Source organism: Cupressus sempervirens, chromosome 11 (assembly GCF_028749045.1).
Source record: "Cupressus sempervirens isolate cs-2001-9-10 chromosome 11, ASM2874904v1, whole genome shotgun sequence".
Lineage (NCBI taxonomy): Eukaryota > Viridiplantae > Streptophyta > Pinopsida > Cupressales > Cupressaceae > Cupressus > Cupressus sempervirens.
In genome coordinates, this window is record NC_143128.1 from 469,658,209 (window position 1) to 469,673,205 (window position 14,997).

Here is a 14,997-nt window from a genome sequence, read left to right on the forward strand (position 1 = left end):
TGTTCCTTTATTTTCTTCTATGTCAGCTTTTTTCTCTCCATGCGTCTCACCCTTGTCATTTTCTTTTTCCTTTTCATTTCTAGAGACTGGAGCATTTTGTACCAATGTACTAATAGAAGAAGTAGATGTCTCCTTCCTTTGATATAGTACAATAGGTAATTTAGTAGGTATCAAGGGGAATTGAGGAGGCATTGTAGATGTCTCTTGTGCCTAAACTTTCTCCTCTTAAGATGTCTTGTTTGCCTTCTCAATCTCATAAAACTTACTAGTATAGGATTTTCACATAGTTTGGCCTAGATAGTGGATTATACCAGTATCTTCTTCAGTTATTTCTCTATAAGGGGATTATTATTTTGAGTGGTAGTATTAGAAACATCCTATATATTTATAGTATCATTTTCTATATTCAACTCATGTTGAGGATTTACACTCAACATTAGTATATCTTGTACACTCTATTATGTCGACTGCTCATCCTTAGCCAATGTTTGTGTGTCTTCATGTATCTTAGTGCCTTCCTCATGTACAACTATCTCAGTGTGAACTATGGTAACCTCAGTTATTTGTCATTGTTCATCTTTGTCCTTAACTACCTCAATAGGTTTTTGCACTATTGCCTTGGGTGCTTTCAAACCATATAATGACTTCCAAATTTGAGTGGTCTTCAACATCCTCAATATTATTCTGTAGTATGTTGAATGTTCTATATTTAGGTGAAATTTTCCTTGCATTTTTCTTTATTTCCTTTGCATTTTTTTCCCTATCTAATTCTGGCATCACTTGTGCAAGTATAGTCTCTTTGATTTGTATTTCTATATTGAAACTATATTGCATCTTCTACTCAACTATTTCACATACATCTTTTTGTAATGATTTGGAAATCTCAATGGAGTTTGTTTGAATATATCTATCATGGCATATATTGACTCCTCTACTTGGTTCATTGAAAATTTTCAAGTTTGTCAAACTCAATATGTGTGAGACCAAATAAATCAACATTATTTCTTATGTTCTCATATATATTGTCTAAATCTAAGGAAGGACAATGACTTACCACTTTGAATTGGCTATTGTCATTAGATTTTTTCCTCTCTTCATTAGATTTACCTGGAGTTATATACTTTCTCTTTGGTCTCTTCTCATGCTCCTCTTTTTTACTAGTTGATCTATCCCTCTTATCTTTTGGCTCATTTGCCTCTTGGGCCTTTTCGGTAGTAGCTCTTGTGCTGGTTCAAGTTGCTTGAACTACATGCTTAGGTTTTACAACCTTCCTTGGTTTGCTAACTGCTAAGGCTTTAGCTTTCCTCTTCTTTTTCTCAAGTGCTTCACCAGCTTCTTCTTCCTTGACACCTTCTTCAATTTCTATCTCTTTTGCTTGATCTTCCCCTTGACCTTAAGTTAAGGCCAATGGTTCCCTAGCAGGTATATCTTCTTCTTCTTCATTTTCCTTTGCTCCTTCACCAAATTTCTCTTTAACCTTCTTGAGAATCTTGTTTTCCTTTCGTATGATTGAGGTAGTCTTTAAATCCATTTTTATCTTATATTTGGCCACATCATAATTCCCAAAAGTAGTAGCCTTAGCATCTACATCTTCTGCAAGTAATGCTCTAATTGCTGTAGAGGCTTCATCCACATTAATCTCATAGCCTAGTGGTCTCAACCACCTTACCATTAGAACAATTTCTTGAACATATGTAAAATTAGTGTCAACTAGAAAGAAAACATCATTGAAATGTTTCTCAACTAGTGAAATTGGTATCCTTGGCCTTTTCTTCATTGATTTCTTGAAATCTTCAAAGTAGTTGGTCATTATAGAATCAAAATTATTTCCAAGTTGCTCAATAAATTCACCTATTTTCACTACAATAGATCCATTTTTTTTCCATGAAACTTTACAAAAAGTAGGGAATGCATTCTATACATAGAAGAATTGAACCAAATTTACATTATGCACTCTTGGTCTTCCTTATTGCTCCCAAATTTTCTAACTATTGCATCTGCAACTTGGCAAGGTCATAGGTATGATCCTTCTTAACTATCTTATAGCCTATATCAATAACAATAAAAGATACACTATTGAGCCTTCTAGATTGATATAATTTATGCGTTATCATCCTTACTACAAAAGAAATTAGGGGATCTGAGATAGTGTCAATTGTCATTCCTTATTTATTCCACATTGTCCCTTTATTCTTCTCAATAACTTCTTTAGATTCAATCCTCATGGTTTTAGGTCAGTTAAGGGTTGGATACCCTATTAATTTGTGTAAAATCTTCTTTTTGATCTTTACTAGTCCATTATCCAACCATATAGAATTATCAAGTCTACTCAAAATGACCTTTTTCCATTCAATTTTGAAGACACTGGGAAAATCTAGGGCATGAGTTAACCCTTTTCTCTCTACAATTTTGAATTCTTCTTTCAACACTCCATTTTAACATAATTTCTCATAGGTTTCCATAATTTCCATGTCACCTATGCTACCCACCTTTTATGTGTAGCAACATCTCACATCTTGAATCATTAAAACTTGAGGTGGTATCATCAATAACACACTAGATGGATCTTGTTTGTAAGCAATATCAAGAATAGTTCTAAAGTTTGGTTGTCTCATCTCATTTCTTATAAATTGTACATTCAAAACTTCTTTACCCTCTTTAACCTTAGGAGCTAAAGAACTAGACACCATTATGAAAACCTAGGGTTTGCAAAAATTTAAACTGCATACCTTGGCACATGATAAATACCTTTGTAATCTATTGAGATAATTTCAAACAAATGTTGAATCCTATTTGCAAATGATTGGAATGATCTCTTCAATTTTCCTTTATCTCTTCATGCTTCTCTTAAAATTCAAATGATATCAAATGAGTAGAAATTGAACATATAGAACTTAAAAACTTGCATTTAATGTTCAATAATTACATAATTGTAAGCTTGTCTTCAATATAAATTTAAACTTACTTAGCTTCCATGAAGTTTCCTTTATGCTTAGCAACCACTACAATCTTGGTCAACACTATCACCTTTTATAGCTCGACGTCAACTAATATTTCACTCGACAACCATAGTAAGAATTTTCATGCTCGACAGTAACATGAAAACTCACAAAACTTGAAGATTTCTTTTGCATTCTAATCAACATCTTGTATCTTTCTTGATGCAAAATATAATATTTTCAGAACTAAATCTGTGGAACTAATGTATAGTATGTCTTTTGAAAATCAGTCCCATACATACATCTTGATTTCTTAATTGGAGGTGGTGTGATCACTTGAGCCATTGGGTGAAGTGATCCCATCTACACTTGATGTGCTACAATCTTCCTTTCTCTTCCATGTCTTGTTAATCTTATCTCTTACATTTTCAATATTTTCCTTTTCTTTTCCTTTTTTGAACTCATTGCTCAATGCCTTTGACCTTGTTGAACAATTCATACTTATGTGACTAGTCCTTAAATAGCTAAAACATGTACTTTGACTCAACCACCTTTTATAGTCACTTCTAAAATGTGTTCTTATGAAATTTTCATCACCATGTCCATACTCTTGATAATAGTGACAACTATACCTAGTATTATAATCCCAATTATGAGAGCTTCCATTGTTCTTTACCTTTGTCTTCTTGTTATATGACCATTTAGGCTTGGATCTGCACTCATGTTCTCTATTCCCATACTTTTGACAGTTATAGCAGTATCCTTCAAATCTTTGAGTTTTTATGGTCTTGGTTCTACATTCATGTGCCTGATATCCTTGTTTGTTGCATTTGTGGCAATGACCTATGAAGTTTTTCTTAGGATTCTAATTTGTATTCTTGCTCCTATAAACATTAAAAATATGACCTATTTTACCACAATTATGACAAGTAGGTTTGGAGTTCTTACATTTGTTACTTCTTTCTTCACCACTTTTGGATGATTCTCCTTCTTCAATACTAGTGTAACCCAATCCAAAAGTAGCACTATTTGATCTAGAAGATCTCATTAATTGCTCAAAGTACTTGATGGCTTCACTAGGTTTGTTGAAGCTTTCATCAAACTCTTTTTCTCTTTTTAGATCATTTCTCAATTGTTCATTCTATAACTTCAATATTGCAATCTCAATATCTTTTGCATTCAGTTCATGATTTTCAATAATCATTTGACTCAAAGTTTTTAATTACATGTTAGCAACCTTATTTACCTTTGATGTTTTCTCTTCTAGTCTATTGGTCAAAATTCTTTTGTCATCTTCAATCATGACTTTATCTTATTCAACTTTTTTCTTCTTCTTGATCACCTCACATATCAATATTGATTGGACTTCTTGTTCTCTCTTGAGATTTTTAACCTCTTTAATTGGGGTTCCATTCTTTTCCATTAGATCTGCAACTGCTACATCAAATTCATTGGTGTTTCCATCTACAAACAATTTAGTAGTGTCAATTTCTTGGTAGTGTGTGTCATTCTCTTCAATAGCTATTTCCTTCCTTCTTTTTAATGATTGCTTTAACTGATTTCTTGCTTCATTTAGATGATGTAGGAAAAGTTTGATTTCAATATTTTGGTTCTCAATAGTCTTTACCAACTTGTAGACTTTTATTTCCAATATCTTTCCTCAAAGCTGCAAAGCTTTACTTTCTAGAAAACTCAACTCTGATACCAATTATAATAAATACAAAAGGGAAGTAAACTCTGGGGGTGGTGAATCAACACTTAAAACTTTCAACCTCAAATCATTCACCACACATCCATCTCACAATATATGCATATAAATTGAAATACCAAATTAAGCATATACATCCATAGCATGAAAGTAAAAATATTTAACACATGTATGACACAAGATATTTGGTTACCCAAGGAGAAGGCAAAACTAGGGTGGGGATGACACCCACAAATCTTCACTATTGTAGTAATAAAGTATATCTAATGAAGGTTACAATTTTTTGATCATGAAACATGATATACCCTATGAAAGGTATGCCCTGTTAATGGCTTACTAGATCGTTAGGTCTTACCCTGTTAAAGGATTTCAACACCTTGTTGGAAGTGTCCTTGGGAAAAGGAATTTAACTTACAATGAAGTAAGTACCCTGTTAAAGGATTTACAACAGCCTATCAAGACTATTAAGAGATTTAACTAATTCACCTATTAGAATGTTTCAAAAATGCCCCTTCGATTAGCACTCTATTTCTTGTTGTCAAATCACCTCTTTTCTAATGTGTACTTGATCATTTCTGATATGATGGCTCTCTGCTATCTTCTACTTCCTTACCTATGTTCTCCTCTAACTAATTTTGCAATGTAACTAAAATTATAACTCTTTAGTCACCATGAATGCTTTATTTGAGCATGCAAACTTCTCTCCTTTCTCCTTTTACATTCATAATTTTTTTAGGGTTTTTCCTCTTTAAGAAGACCGAGGTGACTTATGGTTAGGTATGAATCAATGGTAGTGATTCACCCATAATACTACTTCATCCTTCCCTTTTTTTGATTAGATGCATGTAATGCATCAGGATTCACAATTAATATTTGTCATTATCATCAAAGACTGTAAAACAATCCTTAAATCAACCCAAAAATAGTTTACATACAAGTTTGTGCCATTACAAACAACTATGTCAAAACTATATAACTTGGCACTTGAAGTCCCTAATGATCATCATCAACTACAACTTCAATGTTGTAACTTGACCTATGAATGACTCAACATCCATTGATCACTCGACATTTGTATAACTCAACATATACTATCTGCTTACACTTGAGTGACTTGGCACTTACTAGTTACTTGACACATACTAAATATCTATTGCTTGGCATATACTATCTGACAACTTATGCTCAACATGTATTACTTGTTTGGCATGAACTAAGAAAATGAATTAAGTATATTGTCACTCATATGTCAAAACTAATATGAGATTAACAATTTTCTATGATAACAGCATGTAATTAATGTTTCCAAAATTTTTGTAATGCATACCAAAACCAAGCACATTGAATTAAGTATCATTTCTTAAGAGAATCAGTGTAAGACAAGGAAGTATGATTGGAATGTGTAAATACAAAAGAATAGATTGTAGAAATTTTTACCAAAACATTTCTTAATGATTAATTTGTGTATCTAAGAGGTAAGATAGGGGTCATGCCCCTATCTAAAGCTCACTAATCAAATTTTAGTGATGCATCAACCAAGCATGTTGAATATTAGTTAAGTTGGTGCAATATTGTAAAGGGAAGATTACATATGAATCAGTACATCAGGTGTGTGGAAGTTTACTTAATGCTATATTTGGCATGAGATGTAAAAGTGGGAGAGTTCTATCATACATTAGAGAAATTTAATGTCTGATAGGGAGAGTTTTGCATCATATATTAGAGATATTATTTATATATATTAGAGATGTCAAAGAGGGAGAATGAACTTGAGTTGATATCAAAGAGGGAGAGTCTAAAGACCTCTAACAAGGCCACTTCTCTAACAAGGTGGAATTTCTAGATTGAATTGTCTAAAGACTTCTAACAAGGCCACTCCTAATAGGGTGATTAAATCCTTTAACAGGATCACACTTAATGGTCTGGTTTGTAACCTTAACAGGAATGGCTCCTAATAGGGCTCACTTCAAAAGAGTGAAATAGTAACAAGTTGCAATTGGTGGCTTTTTCCAAATTATGTTTCCACATTAAATCTTAGTATCATATGTGTTCATGTTATTTTCTTTCTAATTATACAACTAAGTTAATTGTGGTTAATTGTGGATAATAACATTAAACATCTTAATTAAACTTTAGGTTTTAGGTCCTTGTAAAACTTGGTGGTGCTTTAATGTTTATCTTTAGTTTTTTGTAAAGGGTTTTAGGTCCCTTCAAAAATTTATTTTACTATAATCTAAAATATTAAACATCTAAAGAAACATTTATTTTAGTATTTTTTGAGTAACAAATATTCTTAGTGTTTGTCGAGTGATTCAGTGCTAACCAAGTTACAATAGTATTTTCCGCAGAGTTTGGTTTTTTATTTGTATTGATATCTAATGTATTTGGGATTTATTTTTGTGGTAATTGATTCACCCCTCCCCTCTCACTTAATCATATTATATTTCCACTAATATATGTATGTATGTATGTATGTATGTGTATATATGTATATACATACATATATGTATGTATATATGCATGCATGTATATATATAAATTTAGGGTTCATAGATTAGTCACACAAAAAGGATACACCCTACTATAGGTGACTGTTGGATAACCTAGCATCATTTTATTGGAGGCCATATGCCAATTATGAGGATTGGGAAAAGATGAGAGATGAGCTATCCTACATGTTATACAATAGGCCATTTATAGGCAAGCATCTAGTGATAGTGGAAGAGGTTCTCCATTAGCAAGATGTGGTGACATTTTGGCAAGAGGTAGTAGGTCAATGCAAAGATGATCACTTATGCTAGGTATTAGGACTAGGATGATCATGGGTGACTAATAATGTTGAGCTACAAATCCTATTTATAGGAGACCATGCAACTTTAATAGATAACATGTGATATGTTTCTAATAGTGATAGATATGGTGGCCTCAATGAACTACATGTGGAAGATGAGGGCACACCCTTTTTGAGGTTCACTTTCCTATATGTAGTGATGGTGGACAATGTAAATGATGATGATAGGGATGACAGAGGGGATGGGGGGAGAGGAGATAGGAGGCAAGACATGACTAGTTGTTCTACGAGTCAAACTCCTAGTAGTTGGCTTTCCACCCAATCTTAGAGTAGAGAAACTACTAGGAAAGAGGAGGAAGAGCCAAAAGAGGAGGAGAGATCAGTTACAAGACATTGACTAGACATGGAGAGAGATAGGGGCTAGACATAGGAGTGGTCTATGTTAATAGGTGGAGATGATGAGAGGGATTAAAGGATCAGAGTGCTAGAGGTAGAGATCCAATAGGCCAGAACTATCATCATGGTGAGAGAGAAACTATTGATAGAAAAATGTGTCAAAGAATAGGATAGTGAGAGCATGATAAGATATAGAGAGAAATGAGACCAGAGTAACCTACTATTTAGGTGCATACATAGTGAAGATGCCTCTAGAGTAATAGGTGTCTTGCTATTTAGAAAGAGTAGGAAAATCATAGGGCACAACACAACCATTGAACATGATGTAGGCTCCTCCACCTCCACCACCCATAATGGAGGGAGGAATCTAGACTTAGATTTAATCTAGGGATCTATTTTTTTTATGTACTTGAGAAATTGATCTAGATTTTGATACTCATGTTGTATTTGTACTTGATATTCCACCATATATATGACACTACTAATTTTCCCCTCCATTTTCAACATTATGTCATTTTGGCTTATAAAATTCACTTTTTTTATCATGTCCCAAAAAGATCAAAGTTTTGATGCCAATTAAGTTTTTTGTTCAAATTTGGATATTCATTAAGTTTAGTATCAAAATTTTGATGAAATCAAGATATAAACAAAAAAGAAAAGAAAAGTGAAAGTCAGTTCATTTTTTTTTAGGCAAATCATGGGTGGGAGCACATCAAAAAACCATTTATAAGCCTATTTTTGCTGCTAATCATGCCAAATCACAATGGATAAGTCCATTTTTTAAGGGAATGTGTGTTGGTAGTAATGGTAGAAAGTAAGTGAATGAAAAACTAGGGCTCACAAGGATGCGACTAAGGGTAGCTAAGATCGATTAAGGATTATTTGGATTGCCTATTGTATATACTTATTTTTAAATTTATATTTCTTTCATTTCCACTGAAAAGATCACTAGAGAAACATAGATGACAAAGGCACAACAAGAGACAAAATACATATTCAATCCTTAAGGGAAAAATATAAATATAAATGACTAGAAAAATCTTGTCTATTTTATTGCATGATAGACAAATTCTTTAAGCACAACAAACCATTCATTTCTAGAAGCCTAGAATATTAAAGAATTCAATAAATCCAATTGCAGTTCATCAATTATAGCTAGTTTTTATTGGAATCCAAGAAACCCAATTGCACCCATCACTTATGGCTAGATATTTTGGAATCAAAGAAAAGAAAACAAGAAGAAGAGAATGGCTATGATTTGAAGTGCCAATGAAATGAGCCTCAAAAGACCATTTCATAAGTTGGGATATTTAATTCATTTCATCTCCATTGAATCCCTTCATAGACCCATATCAATTTTTTCCATAATTTGACTCAAGTGATCTTCTCATAGAAGAAAAACATGCTCTTTTTCTACAAAGCCAAGAGTAGTAACACAATCATCACATCCTTACAACAATGACCAATAAAAGGCTCTTATGGACTCCAACTTAGAATCAAAATTAACCCATAAAATATGGTTCACCATTGGTTGTGGAGCTCTAGTGGCAATGTCTCTCAAATATATCATGGCCATGGATTCCATTAAATCAGCTCTATGTGGGTTATTATCAGCCTACATGGGCTATGTATTTGTCGACCTAGGAAGTGGAATCTACCATTGGGGAACAAATAGTTATGAGGATGCAAACACACCCATTTTTGGTCCTTAGATTGATGTATTTCAAGGGTAATATAAAAGGCCATGGACTATAGAAATACTAATCAACATCAATATTTTTATGAGTTGTAGTTTAAGTGTAGGGTTTAATCATTCCTTATAAGAATACTAATCAACATCAATGTGGTTAAATGTGAGATTTGCTACTTTTATATGTGCTATCTATATTTTTGTATTAGGAATAGATTTGATCAAACAAATTACTTGATTGCAAGTGTTGCTATCAACAATGAAATAGCTATATAGAAATATGAGATTCACAAAGTTTATCTATGCTAGTTGTATTTTTGTATTAAAAAAAGGGTTGTGTTGTGACACAAATTATAGCACTAATTTTGAGTACCATTATGAAAACTAAGTCTAATCAAGCCCCTGTAAGAGATTTTCATGCATATTTACCCGACCACCAATTCGAGGCCTATGATGTGTTTCAAGTGTTTATCACTTTCAATTCAAAATATACATGCATATCATGTTGATAAATTTCCATTCCGATTCATTTCATGAAGTTTCATTTTCAGCACTTGTCATAATTTTCATATTTGTTGTAGTGTCAAATAAATTTCAGAAGGCTAGTTTGCATGTAAATACCTTGCACCTACTTGTGTGTCATGATTCACCACTTTTGGATTGTCTAGTATGTATATAAGAGAACATATGTTTCATATTTCAAATCATTTCAACATTTTTTGGTAAGGTTTTGAATCCTTCAAAGTTGGTTTTTATTTTTTTTCATGATGATGCATATTATTTAGAATTTTGGTAAGCCATGTTTGATAGTGAATATTTTATTATCCGTTAATAATTTTTAAGAAATGGTCATACCATTGAGTTTTAGTCATAAAATATATCCTATATTTCAAATTTGACGTCTTGATGAATCCATTTGATGAGTTTTCCAAAATGATTCCATTCGCAAAAAGTTAAAATTATCCAGCTTCCATTTATGATAGTTAGCAAGTAGCCTTGTTTGACCTACTACAACTTTGACCTAGTTGAAAAAAATGCAATAATTATTTCACCATTTAATTCTAGGATTCAGAGACATGTTGGGTTCCAATTTTGATCTTATGATGAAATATTTTGACTAGTTTTCAAACTCTATTCCAAACACAATCTCTACAGTTTTACTGGTAACCAAATGTGTATATTGATTGGTAGGCTTGTTTGGACATTATAACTTTGGAAATGTGATATATGAAACAAAATTGACTATTATATTGTGTTTTAGATTGAAAATACTAAAAGTATGCCAATTTTCTACTCTTGATGAATCTGTATGCACACTTTCCTAGGTCCATTCTATTTGCAAAAAAGCTTTATTTTGATAGGTCTAGTTCTACAATTCCCAGAGGCCAACTTTGAACTCTTACCAAATTTTCCCATCCATTTGTTATGAAACCAAATTGCATGTTCATATTCTTCATGTGGAATTCTACCAATATCTCGAATTCCATCTCCTCAAGTGGTCGTTTGACTAATTTTCCAAGCCAAATCCAAATGTAATTTGTTGTTTTTGACATGTTGTTTATAGGATCAGTTTTGAATGATTAACTTTGACAATTTATTACTTTTGACCAAAATGTAGTCATGAGGTGAAATATAACAAGGTGAAAGTGTGTGGACTAGGAAACATGAATGCAAAGTTTAGAACCTCATTGTTTGATTTTGTCAAATTTTCAAATCCAATTTTGAGGCCTCCTGACACAAAATTAACAGCTTGTAGCAAAGGTTTTAAAAAATTAAGTTTTAAACAATGATTAAATGATTAGTTTTTCATCCTAATTAGTACAAAAAGTTAAATGGTTCAATTGCAGAATGTCAATTGTGTGAAAACAATTTTTTTTTAGCTAGACCCACTTTAGGGCTTGACTAATCTCATTAGATTGGTGAAATGTTTTGGAAAATGGGAGATGTTTCAATTAATTATAACCATATTGATTATTGATGATAAACAACATAAATTGTCTAGGACAATATGAAATGGGTAAATTTTTGTATCACAAAAGAATACAACAAGGATCCTCTTTTGGTTGACTTCAAATAGTCTCTTTTTAATTTTAAATGACTAAGAAAAAATCAATTTCAAGGTGAGTGACAATTTATTGGAGTCGAAATATAGTGATCAAGATGCTTGATTAATTTGGAAAGATGATGAGTTTAGTAGATTCAAGGATGTTTTATTTATGGTAAACCAAGATGAAGTGTGAGCAAGCGTTGGTGGGTTTTATGTGCAATGTTGAGATACCATATTTAAGAGTTTTGCTTTCCTCAGAGATATATCTAGAAACCATTGTTTTTAAGTGCATGTATAATCATAAAGGAGAATTGTTTGAAATTAGGAACCTCCAAGTCATGACCATATGCACCAAAATCCCATCCATTGAGGGTAAGCTACATAATTTCAAACTTGAAATTGTAAAAAATTTGTACTAGCTTGGTGGCTTTTAGAGCTTGTGATTTGTGTTAAACATGTGCATGCCCAATGCAAGGTAACTGGCACTCAAAGTTAATGCAAGCATGGATTTTGATAGTAGATAGATAGAATCCAAGACAAAAATCATCTAAAACTTCAAGGTGCCAATACAAAAAAGGAGTAACTTGAAGGACCAAGAAGTGGCAAATGAAAGTACAAGTGAATTTGTGATTTTCTTGATGATGCCAAATTCCAATTAAAAGAACTAAAATCATTAGTGGTCCACGATTGTTTTTTCCCTAGGTATGATAACATTAAAGAGATAAAGTAGTTGATTGCACCTTGGGCATGCTATATTTTATATTTTGTAGACCATTGTATTGGTTGAAGGCACTGATGAAAGTTTTTCAAATGACCAAGAAGTTGAGGGAGACATTGATTTACATCAAAATAATAAAAAGTACAAAGTCTATTTTGGTTAGTACAAGGTTGTGAGTAGATGTGTATTAACTTCTTATCTACAAATGAAAATAAGAGGCCAAAGTACCATCATATGCACCCTCTACCTTATGGAAGGCTTGACACATTGGTCATCATTTTAAAATATTGTGTTGATTCCTTATGTGGACAATGGATACATGATAATCATGGAGAGATATAGATCAAAATTGTGAGACCTCACCCAATTTGTCATAGCACCAATGAGATAATTACATTATGGTGATTTTAATCCTATGTTTTAATACACTTTTGAGACTGTAGGGTTATGTCATTTTAATATCTGCATTTTGATGATCCACAATTACCTCTACATATTATGACCTAATTGATGCATTTAATGATTCTATTTCATGTTGTAAGCTATTGACATTGCTTTAATAGAAATTTAATGGTAGAAATTCTTGTAATATAAGAAGGTAATGTTGAAGTGGAAATTAGAGTTAAAAGATAAATTTTGTTATGCATTGAGACCTAACCCGCATACCTAGGGATTCAATAGTCATGAATTCAGCATCTTGTCATAGACTATGAAGTTATTCAGAATATTAAATTGACCATGTTATGTTGATAAGTAAAGTTTGATTTTATAGTATTTTGAACATTTTACATGGAAATTATTAGAAGAAGTAATGTGATTAAAAGGAATGAAGTATGGAACTCAAATGTCGAATGTGATATGTAAGTTTTGATATTTTAATAATTTGAGGGTTATATGTGAAATGATTAAGAAAGGGAAAGTTAGTTTGAGATGATGAAATATATTCAAGCCTAATGTTGAATAAGATAATGATTTATTTTACATATGCTTATATGATTTTCTTGGACTACTGACGCTCGAGTTTAGTGTGTAGGAATTTGACCATGGGTTAAAGAGGAATTAAGGCTCAAACTACTACAAACATGACATAGCCAAGGTTGAATCAGTGGAAAAGATTCAAACCTCATTTTAATGTGTTTTATTTCGTATATGTGAATTGTATGTGTGCATAGTAGCCTAGTTCATGTATTATTGTAAAACAAGTCTTTTTTTTTAATATAATGTGATATTTTGTGTGTGTCACTTGACACTTGTGCTTGTTATGTGAGAGACATGTTATTCATCAATGGATCATGTGGCCACCTTATTCCATGATAAATGCCTCAATTGAGGAATTTGATTATTGCCTTAGTCAGTAAAAGGACAAGGTCATCACCTTGGAGAAGTTGAAATTTGAATCACCTAGCTTTGGGAGGGTCATAAAGTAACCTTAAGGTAAGTTGTGATTAAAATTAACCCTACCCATGTTAGTACTATAGGTTAGGGCTATTAATGACCTCTAGGGTGTCTAGTGGACCTAGGATACCCCATGAAAATTACATTCTTTATGGAATCCGAAAATGAGAAGGATATATATAGAGGTAGGGCTAAATGAGAAACTACTTGGCCACTCTCTAAATTTTAGAGATAGTTAGGTTTTGGAGGGAGAGGGAGTGGAGCTCTACTGCAACTATCCTTACCCTAGCATGGACCAAGGTTGGTATCTCAAACTTGCTTCTTTTACATTTCTTTCTTTTAGCATGGTTAAGCAAATCTCCAAGTGTGGAGTTTATCAATGGAGTAGCATTCATGTGAGTGTTTGAATGGTGTGCTTTCCATGTAGATTTTTGTGACACCATTTTGCATGTTGTTGTATTGTGTGGAGTATTGTGAGTATGAGGTTTGTATTTCCTCTATTTCCTTGTTGTATTATGGGTGTTGATATTATGTTGTGATAATGTGATGTGCTCTTGAAAATCTATTGTTTTATTTCTACTTGGTTTTGTTTTCTTGTTGTTCTTGAATGTTGTTATGGGTGTGGGACTTACACTCACCCTTGTGGGAAGGGAAGAGAAGTCTAGGGTGAATGGGCAACAGTTGGATTGCATAGTTGAGGACCTTGGAGTATGGGCTCCATTGTATGCCATTGTCATATTCATATTTTTCCTTGGGGGAGGATAAGAAAAAAAAAGAGAAATGGTGAGGAAGGAAGTAACTAAAGTATGGATTTGTAGGAAGCTAAAGCTGCTGGTTGTGTGTGGTGGAGGATTTTGTGTTGGTAGTGTGTCTAGTGGAAGATGTCTATGAAGCCCCGAAAGGGCATGATATTATGAAGCCATGAAAGGCCATTGTATTTTGTTGATTTAGCCCCAAAAGGGCATGATTTTATGGAAGATATGATATGAAATGGTACCTCCTTGTGTTTCCACCTTCACCCTATGTTCAAGGTCCCAATGGTGAACCTTTTTGAAATATCCTTGGGATGGGATTTGTTGAAGTTTTGATATGTAGTGTATATGTTTCTTACAAGTGTGTATGTGAATCCTAGTTTGAGCCTTGTTCCCCTAGCGTAGGGGTGGTCTCTTTGAGGCCTATGGTTGGGTGGAAAGCACCCATGGTCCTTGTTGTTTTGTTGTGATGCATTTGCAGGTTCTTAGAGAAAAATCTTGGAAACTTGGAGTCTTTGTTATCTTCCATGTGCATAGGAGGAGAAGATAATATTGCATTGA

The 14,997-nt window shown here is 32.9% G+C and overlaps 1 pseudogene; it reads left to right on the top strand.

Moving 5' to 3' along the window:
* The first annotated feature begins 9,081 nt into the window (after positions 1-9,081).
* Positions 9,082-9,657, top strand: LOC149530415 (fatty acid desaturase 4, chloroplastic-like; annotated as a pseudogene).
* Positions 9,658-14,997: the final 5,340 nt, after the last annotated feature.